This window comes from Oryctolagus cuniculus, chromosome 15 (genome assembly GCF_964237555.1).
Source record: "Oryctolagus cuniculus chromosome 15, mOryCun1.1, whole genome shotgun sequence".
In the NCBI taxonomy this organism is placed as follows: domain Eukaryota; kingdom Metazoa; phylum Chordata; class Mammalia; order Lagomorpha; family Leporidae; genus Oryctolagus; species Oryctolagus cuniculus.
Window position 1 is genome coordinate 71,156,539 of NC_091446.1, and position 17,640 is coordinate 71,174,178.

General features: G+C 46.2%; 1 protein-coding gene across 1 annotated transcript in view; it reads right to left on the bottom strand.

Moving 5' to 3' along the window:
* The window catches only part of DYDC1 (DPY30 domain containing 1), a 69,790-nt gene that overhangs the window by 23,663 nt on the left and 28,487 nt on the right, over positions 1-17,640 (bottom strand). The window lies entirely within an intron of this gene.

Here is a 17,640-nt window from a genome sequence, read left to right on the forward strand (position 1 = left end):
TGACTATTCTAATACTGCATATAAATAGAATTATACAGAATGTGTCTTTTTGTGGCTGGCTTATTTAACCCAGCATGTCCTCAAGGTTCATGCATGTTGTAGCACGTGTCAGAATTTCCTTCTGTTTTAAGGTTAAATGATCTTGTACTGAGGTCAGCATTGTGGCACAGCAGGTTAAGCTGCCACCTGTAATGCCAACATCCCATATGGGAGTGCCAGTTCAAGTCCCGGCTACACTGCTTCCCATCCAGCTCCCTGCGAATGTGCCTGGGGATGCAGCAGAAGATGGTCCAAGCGCTTGAGCTTCTGCCACCCAGGTGGGAGATCCAGATGTTGTTCCTGGCACCTGCCTTTAGCCTGGTCCAGACCTGGCTGTTGTGGCCATTTGGGAGTGGTCCAATAGAAGGAAGATCTCTGTATCTCTCTCTCTCACTTTGCCTTTCAAATAAATCTTTTTTTTAAATATTGTACCATATGTATAGACCACATAGAATACAATAGTCTCTGCATTTAGCTAACACACTGTGCTTCTGCAGTCTAAGAACTGAGAAGGGAATTTGGTCACTGACAAGGTGAAGTGTTGGAGCCGGGGAATTCAAAATGGCTGGCAGGTTTCTGGCCTGAGCCGGTGGGGGGATGGGAGGGCTTCTCCTGCAGTAAAGGACAGAGGAGGAAGAGCAACGTGAGCATGCTGAGTATGTAGTGCCTGGGAAGGCCAAAGACCCCGGCTCAGCCCTGGGTTCCCTGCAGGATGCCAGAGAACAGCAGAATTTTCTGTTCGTCGTCTGAAGGGGCCTCAGAAGGTTTGTATTTCAACTCTGCAAATGGCAAATGGTTCATTTCCAAGTTTAACAAATTTTAAATATATGGTAGATTGTCAGAGATAGTCAGGCATTGGCTTGGAAGGGCATCACTTTGGTTTTCTTCTATTCCATAAGTAAGTTTGGTTTTTTAATTATGGTTTAAAGCCTATTTGTAAAAAATGTTCATTTTATTTTATTTGAAAGGGTTACAGAGAGAGCCAGAGAGAGAGAGGTCTTCCATCCACTGGTTCACTCCCCAAATGACTGCTACAGCCAGAGCTCCACTGATCCGAAGCCAGGAGCCAGGAGCTTCTTCTGGGTCTCCCATGCAGGTGCAGAGGCCCAAGACTTAGGCCATCTTCTACTGCTTTCCCAGGCCATAGTGGAGAGCTGGATCAGAAGTAGAGCAACCGGGACTCGAACCCGTGCCCATATGGGATGCCGGTGCTACAGGCTGGGACTTTAACCCACTGTGCTGTAGCACCAGCCCCTAAAGCCCATGTTAAAATGTTAAAATGAGTATACATTACCCCGTGGAAGCTTCAGGCCAACTTGGGTTACAAAGCTATTATAAATATTACTTAAAATTATTTTCAAGTAATGCAGATGCTGGGAAGCAGCAGGTAATGGCCCATGTGGTTGGATCCCTGCATCCATGTGAGAGACCTGGATTGAGTTCCTGACTCCTATCCTCAGCCCTAGCCCAGCCCCAGCCCAACTGACCTGAAGGAGGAAAATACCCAATTCTAGTAAGCTCCAGTCGTTTAGAATGGAACTGTCCAACTCTAACACACTGTCGCCATTCTGTCCTATCTAAGGAAAGAGGAAAACTGAAAAACATCCGTGAAATTCACAGCCCAGAGGCATATTCTCACTCACTGAGACACTGAGATCTAATCAGGACTGTCGAACACTGCCCCTCCCTCCATACCTTGCCACCACATTACAGCAGTTCTTTTTATCTGATACATCATGTCTAGCTGTCCAGAAAAAAATTACAGTGCACCCTAAGAGGAAAAGAAACAATGTGAAGAAACAAAGCAAGCATCAAACAAGGCATGGCATGAATTTTGGAATTGTAAGACTGAGAATTTAAAACAACTATGATTATTACGATAAAGTTTCCAATGAACAAAGTAAACAGCATGTAAGAAAAGAGAGAGAATGTAAGCAGAGGCAGAGATCTGAAGAAAGAACCAAAAAGAAAGGCTACAGATCAAATGCACTGTAACAGAAATGATGCCTGTGATGTGCTCACTAGTACACTGAGCGTGGCTGAGGAAGGAAGCTCCAATTCTGAAGATATATCAACAGAAACCTCCAAGACTAGGAGAGAGAGAGAGAGAACAAACTATCCAAGGGCCATGAGATAACTACAAAGGGTATGATTATGTGCAATGGAAGACCAAATGGAAAAATAAAGGACAAAAGAAAAACTTGAAATAAAAATGACTGAAAATTTCCCCCAATTAATGTCAAAAACCAAACAAGACACAGCAATGCCAAAAAAAATTCTTTAAGTTAAAACCCTACTCCTAGCCATTTCCTTTTCAAACTACAGAAAGTCAAAGCTAGCGAGAAAAAAAATCCTGAAATAATCCAGAGTTTAAAAAAAAAAAAATCAGGAGTGGCCAGGTAGCACAGTGGTTAGGTTGCCAGTTGGGACGTCTACATCCCATATCAGAGTACGTGGTCCAAGGCCCAGCCACTCTTCATCTGACCCAGCTTCCTGCTAGTGTGCACCCTGGGAGGCCGCAGGTGATAGCTCAAATACCTGGGTCCCTGCCACCCACATGGAAGACCCAGATGAAGTTCCAGGCATTTGGGGACTGAGCCAGCAGGCAGAGGAACTCTCTCCATATGTCTATATTTTTCTCTCTTTCTCTTTCAAATAAAATGAAAATAAATAAATAGAACATTTTTTTAAAGCTAAGCTTTGCTTTAAAGACATCCTTGCCTATCCAGGAACAAAGACAAGAGTTAGGTCTGACTTCTCAGAAATCATGCAAGCAAGAAGTGAGTGGAATGAGACATTAAAGTGTTGATGGAGGGGCCGGCGTTGATGCCTGTGATGCCAGCATCCCGTATTGGAGCACCAGTTGAAGTCCTGGCCAGGTCATACAGTAGTTTTATTTTTAATTTTTAGAGAAATTCCATATAGTTTTCCATGATGACTACTAATGTACCTACCCATTTAATAGTGTGCAAGGATTCTCTTTTTTCCATATTCTCACCAACACTTGTTATCTTTCATCAGGCAGTGACTTTAAATATAACACCAAAGACAATCCATGAATGAAATAATTAATAATCTTGACTCCTTTAAAATTAAAAACTCCTTCTCATTGAAAGACAGTGTCAACAGAATAGGAAGATAAGTCACAGACTAGGAGAAAATGTTTGCAGCGGATGCATCTGATAAAAATGTGTTAACCAACACATACCAAAAACTCTTAAAATTCAACAATAAGAAGACACAAAATTCAATTTAAAAATAGGCCAAAGGGGAAAAAAAATAGGCCAAAGACCTCACCCAGGTGACAAGCAAGCCTACGAATATGTGCTCCATATCACATGTCATCAGAGAAATGCAAATTTTTTAAAACTTTTATTTAATGAATATAAATTTCCAAAGTACAGCTTATGGATTACAATGGCTTCCCCCCCCCATAACTTCCCTCCCACCCGCAACCCTCCCCTTTCCCGCTCCCTCTCCCCTTCCATTCACATCGAGATTCATTTTCATTTCTCTTATATACAGAAGATCTGTTTAGTATATATTAAGTAAAGATTTCAACAGTTTGCACCCGCATAGAAACACAAAGTGAAAATACTGTTTGAGTACTCGTTATAGCATTAAATCTCAATGTACAGCACATTAAGGGCCGAGATCCTACATGAGAAGTAAGTACACAGTGACTCCTGTTGTTGACTTAACAATTTGACACTCTTGTTTATGGCATCAGTAATCTCCCTATGCTCCAGTCATGAGCTGCCAAGGCTATGGAAGCCTTTTGAGTTCGTCAACTCTGAAGAGAAATGCAAATTGAGATAGCTATGAGATACCCCTATATATATGCCTGTTAGAGTGGCCAAAGCCCAGAACACAGGCAGAAACTAATGTTTCTGGAAATGTCTCATTAGTTGCTCTCAGGAATGCAAAATGGTACATCTGCTTTGAAATATAGTTTGGTAATTTCGCACAAAACCAAACTTAAAAGGAGTCTTTAAAAATTTCAGGGAAATGCAAGTTATGAGAAAAATCAGTAGAGATCAAGTCTCTGGGGCAAGCTATGCAGACTGATTCCACTATGACCACAGGAGTCCTGTACATGTAACTTCACCTCTCTGAGTCTGCTTCCTTACAAAGCAAATGGAGCTAATAATAGTGACTTTGTAAAAATTATCACAAGAATTCACTAATTTAAGACTTATGTCTTAAAAACTCAGGAAATAGGTGCTCTTATGAGCTAATGCTCCAGAGTGTTACCAAGGCAAGTTCCTACAACAACACAGATGGACAATCACCATAGTTACTATTTTTATTCCCCGGGACTCAAATTGCTTCATCCTTGTCTTGCTGTTGTAGACTCCTCCCTTAATCATGTGTCGCATGGTAATTCCATTTCTTAGAGATGCATCTGTGTACAGTCTTGCCTGAAACCCTTCAACGCTCTACAGCTGTTATTCCTCTGTCCTACACCCACACTATTTTGGGCTTCTTGGAATGTTCCACCAAACTCTCCAGGCATTTCTGTCATCTGGCTTCTCCCAGGAGGTCGGCCTTAAGGGAGCTGTATTTTCTGGTTGGCCAGAGGCTGTCCTGGATGATACCAGCCTGCCTCACAGTGCCCCATATCCGGTGTCTAGATGCCGATAGGCTGCTAGACACCGCTTCCAGGTTTAGCTGGATGAGCTGGGGTAGGCGATTTAGCAGAGGCTCTGCTGGATCCTGCCCCCAGACACTGGGGAGGCATCCTTCCAGGGAGATCACAAGAGACGTGAGATCGCAGACCACAGTTGGGTGACACCAGACAATCACTGATAAGCAGCAGCTCTGTGGAAGAGGCCAGGGAGGATGCTACCGAAAACCAGAACACCTCATCTTGGCTCTAATTTCCATGTAGTACACTTCAGGTTTTTTTGAGGAGCACTAAATGTAAAATAAAACCCACCATTCCTACTCTCGGGAGTTTAATCTACAGAAACAATCCGGCAAATGCTCACAGATAAAGTTGTTTCCTGTTTATAGCAGCACAAAAGGGTAAAGAACCTAGACATTTACAAATAGAACAACGTACTCAGCCTATGGAAAGCAACGCAGCTGTAAAAAAAGAAATGAAATTGACCTAGAGGTACTGACTTTGAAAGAGCTCCAGGGGCCGGCAACGTGGTGAAGCCACTGCCTGCAGAATCGCAATCCCATATGGGCGCCGATTCTAGTCCCGGCTGCTCCACTTCCGATCCAGCTCTCTGCTATGGCCTGGGAAAGCAGTAGAAGATGGCCCAAGTCCTTGGACCCCTGCATCCGCGTGGGAGACCTGGAAGAAGCACCTGGCTCCTGTCGGATCAGCACAGCTCTTCCTGTTGCGGCCAATTGGGGAGTGAATCAGCGGATGGAAGACCCTCTCTCTCTCTCTCTCTCCTTCTCTCCCTGTGTAACTCTGACTTTCAAGTAAAATAAATATGTAAAAAAAAAAAAAAAAAAAAAAAAAGAGCTCCATTGTCTATTATTAAGCCCCAAAGGGTTTGGGGTTCCCAAAATTTATACGGAAAGCAAGAGACCTGAAACAGCTAATCCAGAGGAAACACGAAAGGCTCACACTTCCCACTTTTTTTTTTTTTTTTTTTTTTTTTTTTGGACAGGCAAAGTGGATAGTGAGAGAGAGAGACAGAGAGAAAGGTCTTCCTTTTGCCGTTGGTTCACCCTCCAGTGGCTGCCACGGCTGGCATGCTGCGGCCGACGCACCGCACTGATCCGAAGGCAGGAGCCAGGTGCTTCTCCTGGTCTCCCATGGGGTGCAGGGCCCAAGCACTTGGGCCATCTTCCACTGCACTCCCAGGCCACAGCAGAGAGCTGGCCTGGAAGAGGGGCAACCAGGAAAGAATCCGGCGCCCCGACCGGGACTAGAACCCGGAGTGCCGGTGCCGCAAGGCAAAGGATTAGCCTAGTGAGCCGTGGCACCGGCTCACACTTCCCACTTTCAAAACTAAAACAGAAGCTACAATAATCTCGGCAGAGCGGCTCTGTTAACTTAAGGCTGGTTAATGTAGATCCCTAGAATGGAACTGAAAGTCTTGAAATGAATCCATACATTTATAACCAGTTGGTTTTCAACAAGTATGGCAAGCCAATTCAATAGAGGAAAGAATCGTCTTCAATAAATAGTACTGGGAAATCCAGATATCTACATACTGTAAATAATTGACTATGAACCCCTACTAAACACTATATGCGAAAAGTAACACAAAATGGAACAGAGACCTAAATATAATATAAAACTTCTAAAAGAAAACATAGGTCTAAATCTTTGTGATCATGGGTTAGGCAATGATTTCTTAGATAAGACACAAAAGGCACAAGCAACTAAAGGGAAAATAGATAAACTGGACTTCATAATATAAATAAATGTGCCTTAGGGGCCAGTGCAGCCGCCCACAGTGCAGGCATCCCATATGGCGCTGCTTTGAGTCCCATCTGCTCCACTTTTGATCCAGCTCTCTGCTATGGCCTGGGAAAGCAGCAGAAGATGGCCCAAGTCCTTGGGCCCCTGTAACCGTATGGGAGACCTGGAAGAAGCTCCTGGCTCCTGGCTTCAGATTGGCCCAGCTCCAGCCATTGCAACCAATTGGGGAGTGAATCAGTGGATGGAAGGCCTCTCTCTCTCTCTCTCTCTCTCTCTCTCTGCCTCTCCTTCTCTCTGTGTAACTCTGATTTTCAAATAAATAAATCTTTAAAAAAATACATACACACATGACTGATAAGAATTTAGTATCCAGAAAGTGTGTTAAAAATTCTTACAACTCCATAATAAAAAGACACCTCGATTTTAAAATGAGCAAAGAATTTGAATAAACATTTCTGAAATGCCTATTGACATCCAGCGAAAAGATGCTCAACATCTTTATCAGCAGAGAAATGCAAATCAATATCACAAGAAGGGGTGCTGGGGGAGGGGAGGCACACAGTGAAATACCATTATTACACTCACTATATTGACTGCAATTGAAGAACTAGACAATAAAAATGTTTGTGAAGATATGGAAAAGTTGGAACACTCACACTGCTGGTGGGAGTGTAAAATGCTGCAGCCACTTTGGGAAATGATTTGGCAGTTACTCAAAATGTTAAACATAGTTCTCCCATGACCCAGAAATTTCATGCCTAGGTTCATAGCTGAAAAAATTGAAAACATATGTCCGCACAGAAACTTGTCCATGAATGTTCATAGTGGCATTGTTTATAATAGCCAAATGGTGGAAATAACTCAAATATCCATCAAGAAATGAACGGATATACAAAATGTGGACGATCCAAACAACAGAATGTTAACCACTGATTTAAAAAGTAAGTACAGGGCCGACACTGTGGCACAGTAGGTTAATCTTCCGCCTGCGGCGCCGGCATCCCACATGGGCGCCGGGTCTAGTCCCGGCTGCTCCTCTTCCAATCCAGCTCTCTGCTGTGGCCTGGGAAAGCAGAGGAAGATGGCCCAAGTGCTTGGGCCCCTGCACCCACGTGGGAAATCCGAAAGAAGCTCCTGGTTCCTGGCTTTGGATCAGTGCAGCTTCAGCCATTGGGGAATGAACCAATTGGGAAGTGGACCATCAGATGGAAGACTTTTCTCTCTCTCTCTCTCTCTGCCTCTCCTTCTCTCTCTATGAACTCTGACTTTCAAATAAATAAATAGATCTTTTTTTTAAAAAAAAAAAAGCACACTCATGTGTGCTGGCTGGGACAGCTGCATGAGTGTGGGGCCCAATACAATCTGAACTTGTAGGGGCCCTTGGTTCCAAAGTCTTTTAAAAATTAAAATTAAGAAACAAAGATAGATGAAAGCCTGGGAGAAGGGCATATGCAAAGGCACGGAGCCTGGAGCCAGTCTTCCCTGGAGTGTAGACGGGATGTGTGTGGAGGAACTGCTTGAGGGACCCAGGTGCAGGGTTAGGGTTGGGCCTGAGAGACGCTGGGAGGCAGAATGCAATGCCTGGGAGGGAAAAGTCAAGAATGGCTTCCAGCTCTCATTTGTTTAGGTAAATTAAAAGGCTGAGCAAATTCACTCCAAAAAAATGCCTGTGACTTTAAAACCAAAGGACCAGGGCTAACTAGTGCATCGTACCTGAAGAGCACATATTCATCAGATGCCCCTCATTCTTCTGATGGGAATACAGGCATTTCACTTCCAACCACTCGAACATATTCTTCACAGCCGTTTAAGGAAAGAGACATAATCAAGTGTTCTCTTAGTTTTCAATAATAGCAGCTGACTTATGTTGAATATTTAATGCGTGTCAGGCACTGGGCTAAGTGCTTGATTGCATTATCTTCTTTAATTTTCACAGCGCTCCAGGAATCGGGTAATTTTACAATGCGAGAGAATACGCACAACTGGGGTTCAGAGGTTCATGATTGGGCCAAGGTCAGCTGGCCAGGAGGTGGCGCTGTGGTCTCTCTGCCTGGCGCATCTGAATACCCTGACATTCTGAGGAGGGAAGTCTCATCTCCTGGTCCACAGACATTTGGCTGCAAGTTGATTACCGTCGTTTTCTTACCTCTTAGATGAAATGAAGCCTCCACGGAGCTTTCACATGACCACTGTTACCCAGAAGCCTTGAAGCTAACTCATGCATATTTTATCTGTCTTGATTACCAGCCAAAATTAACCGACTCTCTAAGCATTAATAATCCCAAACAGGATACTTGAAAAATTGATGTTAGATCATTTAGAGACACTATTATAACAACACAAATGATAAAGTTTATAAATTAAAGTCCTTTCCAGTGAAAGCCTTTCTCCCAGTGAAAATATTCTTTTGAATAAATAGTACTGAGTGATAATATTCTTATGTTTTTATGTAGATTGCAAATATTTTTTCAAATTGTTGGGTAATATCCTATGGGGAAATAAATCCCCTTTTCTACCTTTAGGATTTTATTTATTTGTTTATTTATTTTAAAGGGAGAAAGAGATCCTCTGTGTGCCGGTTCACTCCCCAAATGCCTGCAACATCTGGGACTGCATTGCAAAGCCAGGAGTCAAGAACTCAACCTAGGGGCCAGCACTGTGGCTCAGTGGGTTAATGCCCGGGTCTGAAGCGCTGGCATCCCATATGGGTGATGGTTGCTCCTCTTCCGATCCAGCTCTCTGCTATGGCCTGGGAAAGCAGTAGAAGATGGCCCAAATCCTTGGGCCCCTGCACCCACGTGGGAGACCGGGAGGAAGCTCTTGGCTCCTGGCTTCGGATCGGCGCAGCTCCAGCTGTTGTGGCCAAATAGGGAATGAACCAGCGGATGAGAGAGGAAGACCCCTCTCTCTGTCTCTACCTCTCTCTGTAACTCTGTCTTTCAAATAAATAAAATAAATCTTTAAAAAAAAAAAAAGGCCAGCACCGAGGCTCACTAGGCTAATTCTCCGCCTTGCGGCGCCGGCACACCGGGTTCTAGTCCCGGTTGGGGCACCAGATTCTGTCCCGGTTGCCCCTCTTCCAGGCCAGCTCTCTGCTGTGGCCAGGGAGTGCAGTGGAGGATGGCCCAAGTGCTTGGGCCCTGCACCCCATGGGAGACCAGGAGAAGCATCTGGCTCCTGCCTTCGGATAGGCGCGGTGCGCCGGCCACATTGCGCCGGCCGCGGCGGCCATTGGAGGGTGAACCAACGGCAAAGGAAGACCTTTCTCTCTGTCTCCTCTCACTGTCCACTCTGCCTGTCAAAAAAAAAAAAAAAAAAAAAAAAAAAAAAAACACAACTCAATCTGGGTGACCCAAGTACTTGAACCGTCACCTGCTGCCTTCCAGGGTACGCGCTGGCAGGAAGCTGGAATGTGGAACAGAGCGAGGACTCAAACCCAGACAGTACAATACGGTTGTGGGAGTGCCAGGCAGTGTCTTAGCCACTTTGCCAAACATCCTCCTTACTCTTCGCTACTTCTAGAAAAGGAGTAAGAAGAACGACTTTTGGAGAACAGTATGATGTCACAACCAGGTGTGTGGCTGAGCAGAGAGACTCTTCAGCATAGGAAGGCAGAGTGGTCTTCCTGGCAGAGTCTAGATGTCTGATCTCAATGAAGACGGTTGAGTGCTTGGGCCAACAGCTCCTCCAGAATGGCTTACCACTGAGTCCTACTGCGTGGCTCACATAGCAAAGGGAAGGTTCTCTGGGGCCCTCTGCTCTTAGCTTTGACTTCCATTTGTCAGTAAGAAAATGTCTCTGATGTCATTTGTTTAAAGATTTTTATTTATTTATTTGACAGGCAGAGTTACAGACAGTGTGAAAGAGAGAGACAGAGAGAAAGGTCTTCCCTCCGTTGGTTCACCCCGCAAGTGGCCACAACGGCCGGAACTGCACCCATCCGAAGCCAGGAGCCAGGAGCTTCTTCCTGGAAGAGGAGCAACTGGGACTAGAACCCAGTGCCCATATGGGATGCCAGCACCACATGCGGAGGATTAACCAAGTGCACCATGGCGCCGGACCCCTCTGATGTCATTTTTTTAATTTATTTTATTTGAAGAGTACAGTACAGAGACAGAGACGAGAGATCTTCCATTTGCTGGTTCACTTCCCAGATGGTCGCAAGAGCAGCAAATGGGCCAGGCAGAAGCCAGGAGCTTCATCCAGGTCTCCCACATACATGAGTGGCAGGGGCCCAAGCACTCGAGCCATCTTCTGCTGCTTTCTGAGGTGCATTAGCAGGGAGCTGGGTCAGAAGTGGAGCAGCTGGGCTCAAACTGGCACTCTGATACGGGACGCTGGGATCACAGGTGGCGGCTTAACAGCTGTGGCACAATGCCAGCCGTCCCTGACGTCTCTTGACAAAAGGTGAGTTCACCTGTCATAGAAGAGGGTTCCCAAAAAGCAGACCCTCGAGGGCCATGAATGGAAGTCACGCTTGCACTGGATGGGGTTTCTTGGGTCTTCTGTCCTCTGCAGTGATAGTCAAAGGATACTTACTACAAATGAATTAATAAGAAATAAAAATTTTCTCAGTTATCATCACCAAAAAGGATGCTCACCAGGAATAAAATGATAGAATTTAAAGATACAATTGAAAAAAAAAAAATCCCTCTTGTAAATAAGCTCAGCCAAAGTGAAATGGAACAATCAAAAAGATCAACAGACAAGAGCTGGAGTGGAGCCCGTCAGTTAGGGTGCCTGCAGCTGCCATCCGAGTGCCGGGCCTTCCAGCCCACCCACAGCCAATGTGGTCATTTGGTGAGAGAGCCAGTGGATGGGAGTGCCTGGGAGGCAGCCGATGACAGCTCAAGCAGGAAACCCAGGGGGACTTCCTGGCTCCTGACTTCTTCGGCCTGGCCCAGCCCTGGCTGTTGCAGCCACTTGGGGAATGAACCAGCAGATGAAAGATCTCTTTTCCTCTGTCTCTCCCTCTCTCTGAAACTCTGTCTTTCAAATTAATTAATTATTTTTTAAAAAATACTGTAGAAAGAGATTCTATGAATAAAATTAACCACAAAATAATTAGCCCCAGAGAGTCCCTAGGAGGCCTGAGATCCTTGGATAAAGATATTGAATAAAAGTCTCTTTAAAAAATAATGCTTAAACAGGGCCAGTTTTAGTAAAGTGGGCAAAGTTGCCGCCTGCCACACCGGCATCCCATATGGGTGCCGGATTGAGTCCTGGCTGCTCCCCTTCCGATCCAGCTCTCTGCTACGGCCTGGGAAAGCAGTAGAAGATGGCCTAAGTCCTTGGGGCCCTGCACCTGTGTGGGAGACCCTGAAGAAGCTCCTGGCTCCTGGCTTCAGATCGGCATTGCGGCCAATTGGGGAGTGAACCACAAGATGAAAGACCTCTTTCTCTCTGCTTCTGCCTCTGCCTCTCTGTAATTGTGCCTTTCAAATAAATAAATAAATCTTTTTTAAAAAGAAAAAAAAAGTCACTGAAAATAATATTATGTATATCTAGTCAAATAATATCATCTGGGGATTTTTAAAAACATTTTATTTATTTACTTGTGAGGTAGAGTTACAGACAGAAAGAGGGAGAGACAGAAAGAAAGATCTTTCATCCACTGATTCACTCTCCAAATGGCTGCAATGGCAGGAGCTGGGTCTCCCACATGGGTGTAGGGGCCCAAGGACTTGGGCCATCTTCTACTGCTTTCCCAGGCCAGAGCAGAGAACTTGACTGGAAGAGGAGCAGCCAGAGACGTGAACCAGCGCCCATCTGGGATGCTGGCGCTGCAGGCGAAGGCTTAGCCCACTACACCACAGCACTGGTCCCCATCTGGGGATTTAAAAAAAAATTCAAGTGTAAGATTAGAGAATTCCAAGCAATCCTTTAGGAGAGGAAAAAGTGATAAATTCGTGGAGCCTGAACAATTCTTCCCGGGAAATGCTATCAGAAAACCTATGGTGAGGATCCCACTGAGTGAAGTTCCCAAACACTACTGGAAGGAACAAAGTCTCTGGAGAAAGACAACCAGGACAAAATGTCTTAGGAGTTGGGAGCCATTTGGGCGAGACCCAGCTGCCTCCAAGCTCACACCATTTGCTGGGGCCCAACAGGAAGAAGCGCTCTGCATTCCATCTTGCAGAAGTTACTGTTCCTGGGGCCATGTGCGGCACAGTGGGCGCTGCCAGCACCCCACATGCGAGTGCTCACCAGTGCCAGTTTGAGTCGCTGCTCCACTTCCAATCCAGCTCTCTGCTGATTCACCTGGGAAGGCAGTGGAGGATGGCCCTGGTTGTACTTGGGTCCCTGCACTCATGTGGGAGACCCAGAAGAATCTCCAGGCTCCTGGCTTCGGTCTGGCCCAGCCCTGGCTGTTGCAGCCATCTGGGGCGTGAGCCAGTGGGTGGAAGATCTCTCTCTCTCTCTCTCTCTCTGAATTTAAAATAATTTTTTTTCAGGCAGAGTGGACAATGAGAGAGAGAGAGACAGAGAGAAAGGTCTTCCTTTTCCGTTGGTTCACCCCCACAATGGCCGCTGCAGCCGGCACTCTGTGGCCGGCACACCGCGCTGATCCGAAGCCAGGAGACAGGTGCTTCTCCTGGTCTCCCATGCGGGTGCAGGGCCCAAGCACTTGGGCCATCCTCCACTGCCTTCCTGGGTTACAGCAGAGAGCTGGACTGGAAGACGAGCAACCAGGACAGAATCTGGCGCCATGACCGGGACTAGAACCCAGGGTGCCGGCACTGCAGGCGGAGGATTAGCCTATTGAGCCATGGCGCCGGCCTAAAATAAATTTTTTAAATATTTATTTTTTTATTTACTTGAAAGGTAGAGTTACTGGGCAGGGTGGGGGAAAGAGAGAGATCTTCCATGCACTGGTTCACTCTCCAAATGGCCTCTACAGCCAGAGCTGGGCCAAGCTGAAGCCAGGAGCTTCTTCCAGGTCTCACATGTGGGTGCAGGTGCGCCAAGTTCTTGGGCCATCTGCTGCTTTCCTAGGTGCATTAGCAGGGAGCTGGATCGGAAATGGAGTGGCCAGGACTTGAACCGGTGCCCCTATGGAATGCAAGCACCGCAGACAGAGGCTTTATCCAATATGCCACAGTGCCAGCCCCCAGACTAAAGTGTTTGAAGGAAGTCCTCCTTCAGTGTTCTGTGACCCATTTCGAAGACAGCCAGGAAGGAATGGTGATTTTCTCCACCTCAAGTTTAATTTGCTCAGCTTTAGTGCTCCAAAAAAGCATCTTTTCAGCCGTTTTCCTAAGATTTATCTCAGACAAAGATCAACAAAGAATGAAGGTAGTCAAGCTGATCCCAGGAATGATTCCCAAAGACTGCCTTTATTTTTTTTAAAAAAAGATTTCTTTCTTTATTTGAAAGGTAGAGTGACAGAGAGGGAGAAAGAGCTCTTCCATCTGCTGGTTTACTTCTCCAGATGGCCACAACCGCCAGGGCTGGGACAGGATGAAACCAGGGGCCAGGAAGTCAGTCTGGGTCTCCCACATGGGTGGCAGGGGCCCAAGCACTTGCGTTATCATCTGCTGCCTCCCAGGTGCACTAGCAGGAAGATAAACAGGAAGCAGAGCAGCTGGGACTCAATCAAGCATCCTGATACGGGATGGCAGCTTCACAGGCGTCAGCTTAACCCACTGCACCACATCAGCCCAAGACTTGACTTCGAAAAGTGATGGAGACGGGCATTTGGGCTGCTGGTTAAGATGTCACTTGAGGCTGGCGCTGCGGCTCACTAGGCTAATCCTCTGCCTTGTGGCGCCGGCACACCGGGTTCTAGTCCCGGTTGCCCCTCTTCCAGGCTAGCTCTCTGCTGTGGCCCAGGAAGGCAGTGGAGGATGGCCCAAGTGCTTGGGCCCTGCACCCCATGGGAGACCAGGAGAAGCACCTGGCTCCTGCCATCAGATCAGCGCGGTGCGCCGGCCACAGCGCACTGGCCGCGGTGGCCATTGGAGGGTGAACCAACGGCAAAGGAAGACCTTTCTCTGTCTCTCTCTCTCTCACTGTCCACTCTGCCTGTCAAAAAAAAAAAAAAAAAAGAAAGAAAAGAAAAAAAGATGTCACTTGAGACACCTGTGTCCCATATTGGAGGCCTAGACTCGGGTCCTGGCTCTGCTCCCAATTCCAGCTCTCTGCTGATGGGCACCTTGTGAGGCTGCAGGTGATGCTTCAAGGAGTTGGATCCCTGCTGTCCTCATGGGAGACCTGGATTGAGTTGAGTTCTCAGCTCCTGGCTTTGGCCTGGCCTAACCCCTGCCATTGCAGGCATTTGGGGGAATGAACCAGCAGATGCAGCTCTCTGCCTTTCAAATAAATAAAAATTTAAAAATCAATAAGATGTGCTGACTTTCCACAGTGGTTGTTCTTTCGGGAACAAGATGTCCCGGGGACTGGAGCTGTGGTGCAGCGGGTTAAAGCCACAACCTGCAGCACCAGCATCCCATATGATGCTGATTTGAGTCCCAGCTGCTCCTCTTTTGATCCAGCTCCCTGCTAATGCACCTGGGAAAGCAACAGAAGATGGATCAAGTGCTTGGGCCCTTGTACCCCTGTGGGAAACCCAGAAGAAGCTCCTGGCTCCTGACTTCAGATTGGCCCAGCTTTGGCTGTTGCAGCCATTTGGGGAGTGAACCAGCAGATAAAAGATATTTCTTTTTGTCTCCCCACCCCCCAACTGTGCCTTTCAAATAAATAAATAAATATTTTTAAAAATATTATTCAATAAAATATGTTTATGATAAGGAAGCATGCAAAACAATCAGAAGGCACACAACAGGAGGGTGTGGCATGGCTAAATGATCGTATGGTTTGTGTGTGTATGTGTGTGTGGGCACACACAGGAACCTGTACAAAGGGAGGGGGATTGCAGCGGGAGAAAGAAGGTTTGGGTTGGGCTACCTTACCCAAAACCACTTTAGTAGACTCAGCATCTTCTTGATTAGAATGAAAGCTTCCCTCCTTTCCATACTTTTTCCTCTTGTTTAAAGAGTGCCCTTCATGTACCAAGACAGCCAGACATAAAGACAGACATAACAGGAGGTGGTTAAGATGACCGTTCTAGACTGTTCCTCCCCACCACCAGGGGGCAGTGTCAGAGAGAGAGAGAGAGAGAGAGAGAGAGAGAGAGAGAGGAGAGTCAGATGTGGGGGGTGGGGGTGATGAGCTCCAGGCTCAGTGAATTTTTTACCAAGCCCTTCTATCGCTCCCCTCTAGGGGGTTCATTTTACATAACTGGCAGAATTAATTCCAGAATTCTGTGGTATTATATCCCGGATTCTAATCTGCTTAACATCTAACCTTTTCTTAAAACAAAGATTTGAGTGTTTCCCCAAACAAGTTCCCAGAACAAAAGCAAAAACACACAAATGGGGACTGACAATAATTGTGAGAACTAGTTACTCTGATTTAGTGTTTAAGCTCTTATAAATTTTAGATAGATACATAGACAAAAGACAGTACCGGGACTCATCATTCATTCCACTATCACAATTATGTGGTCATTAAAAGTAATACTGTAGAAAGTTATAGAAAACACAGCAAATGCATTATGTCACACAGTGCGGGGGGGCATGTGTATTTCTTGCATAAACTACGTGGAAAGATGTTCATTTGAGGGAGGATTACTACTTCTTGTGATACAGAAGTTTGTTTATTTGTCTTCATCTACTTGAAAGAAATAATGACAAAAGAAAAAAAGAATAAAGAAATAATGCCCGCAAATGCCAGGGTTTGGTTAGGCTGAAGCAAGGAGCCTGGAATTCTATCCAGGTCTCCCCGGTGAGCATCAGGGGCCCAAGCTGTTGAACCGCCATCTGCTATCTCCTGGGACGCCTTAGCAGGGAGCTGGATCAGGAGTGGAGCAGCCAGGACTCCAGTGCGTACTCTGGTGGGGAATGCGGGTGTCACAAGCACTGGTATAACCCACTGTACCACCGCACACCACCCCTCACATCAAGTTCTTTAGAATGATTAGGGGTCTTTTGTAAAATCAAAAGAAAAAAAAGATTTTTCATTTGGGAAAAATAAATGCTTCCTAAAAGTAACATTTGTCAATATGAATATGGGCAGCTTGGTGTCTTCATTTTCAGAGGGATGAAACGTAAACGCGTAGCTTAGCTTTCGCTGTGACGGTTAGCTGGGATGCCTGATTCCCATCTGACAGTCTTTGTGGCCCAGCAGGGCTCTTCCTCGCCAGCCTCCAGGGCAGGACAGCACTGGAGTGCACACTTCTGCTTGCTTTCTCCTCCTGTTGGAGGAAAACGGACCCCTCTGCTGTTGAGATTGTGAGTTGGCCACTACTATTAGCGTTGCATTTCTCTGCTGGGCAGAGGGGACGTAGTAGATGTCGCACTGCTTTAGTTGTCCCGCCTTGTAGAGGCTCAGCAGGTGAGGTCAGTCTTGGGGCGGGAGATTTGACATCACCACATTCTTCCCAAATAAACTGTTAATCTACTGAAATACAAGAAGGAGAACCCACTGAAACAGCTCTGCCATCCTCAAATCGCCTTCCAAGAGATCGTTATGACGGCCTTTGCAATTGCTGCTACCCATTGCTCATGGCTGCTATTATGATCGCTAATTTAACCATCATTCGCTAAATGCCTCTGACTCTTTCCTACCAGGCAGTCTCTTACCCAATCCATGAACATCCACTCCCAACTTCCACTACACCCTGAGAGGCTGAGTGGGTTCATTCACACAGAGCCCAAAGCAAAGTGAGCGCAGGGAACTCCCAAGTACATCAGCTGCCACCGTGACTCCTGTGCCCACGTTGTGCTCAACCCATGCCACTGTAAACCTATGGCTGTCCCTGCCCTGGGCCCCACGTCCCCACCACCGACACTGTTTTCTCTCTACCTTGACCAAAGCCTCGGCTGTTTTTCCTCTTTGTAGCCATGTGGTGGCACCAGCACCTCACAATCTTTCACCTGAAATGGCTAGTGTTTGTGGTTTTTGACCAAAAAAAGGTATATTTATTATCCACAACACGTTGTTTTGAAACGTGTGTAAGTTGTGGAATGCCTAAATTTAGCTAAATAACACGTGCATTACCTCGCGTTGTGTTTTTATGGTCTACACACTTTTAATCTATTCATTTTGCAATATGCTGTTGTTAACAATGGTCAACATGACATACAATAGAACTACTCGTACCATCTCATGGGAAGCCTGTAGCCTTTCACAACCTTTTTCCCAATTCC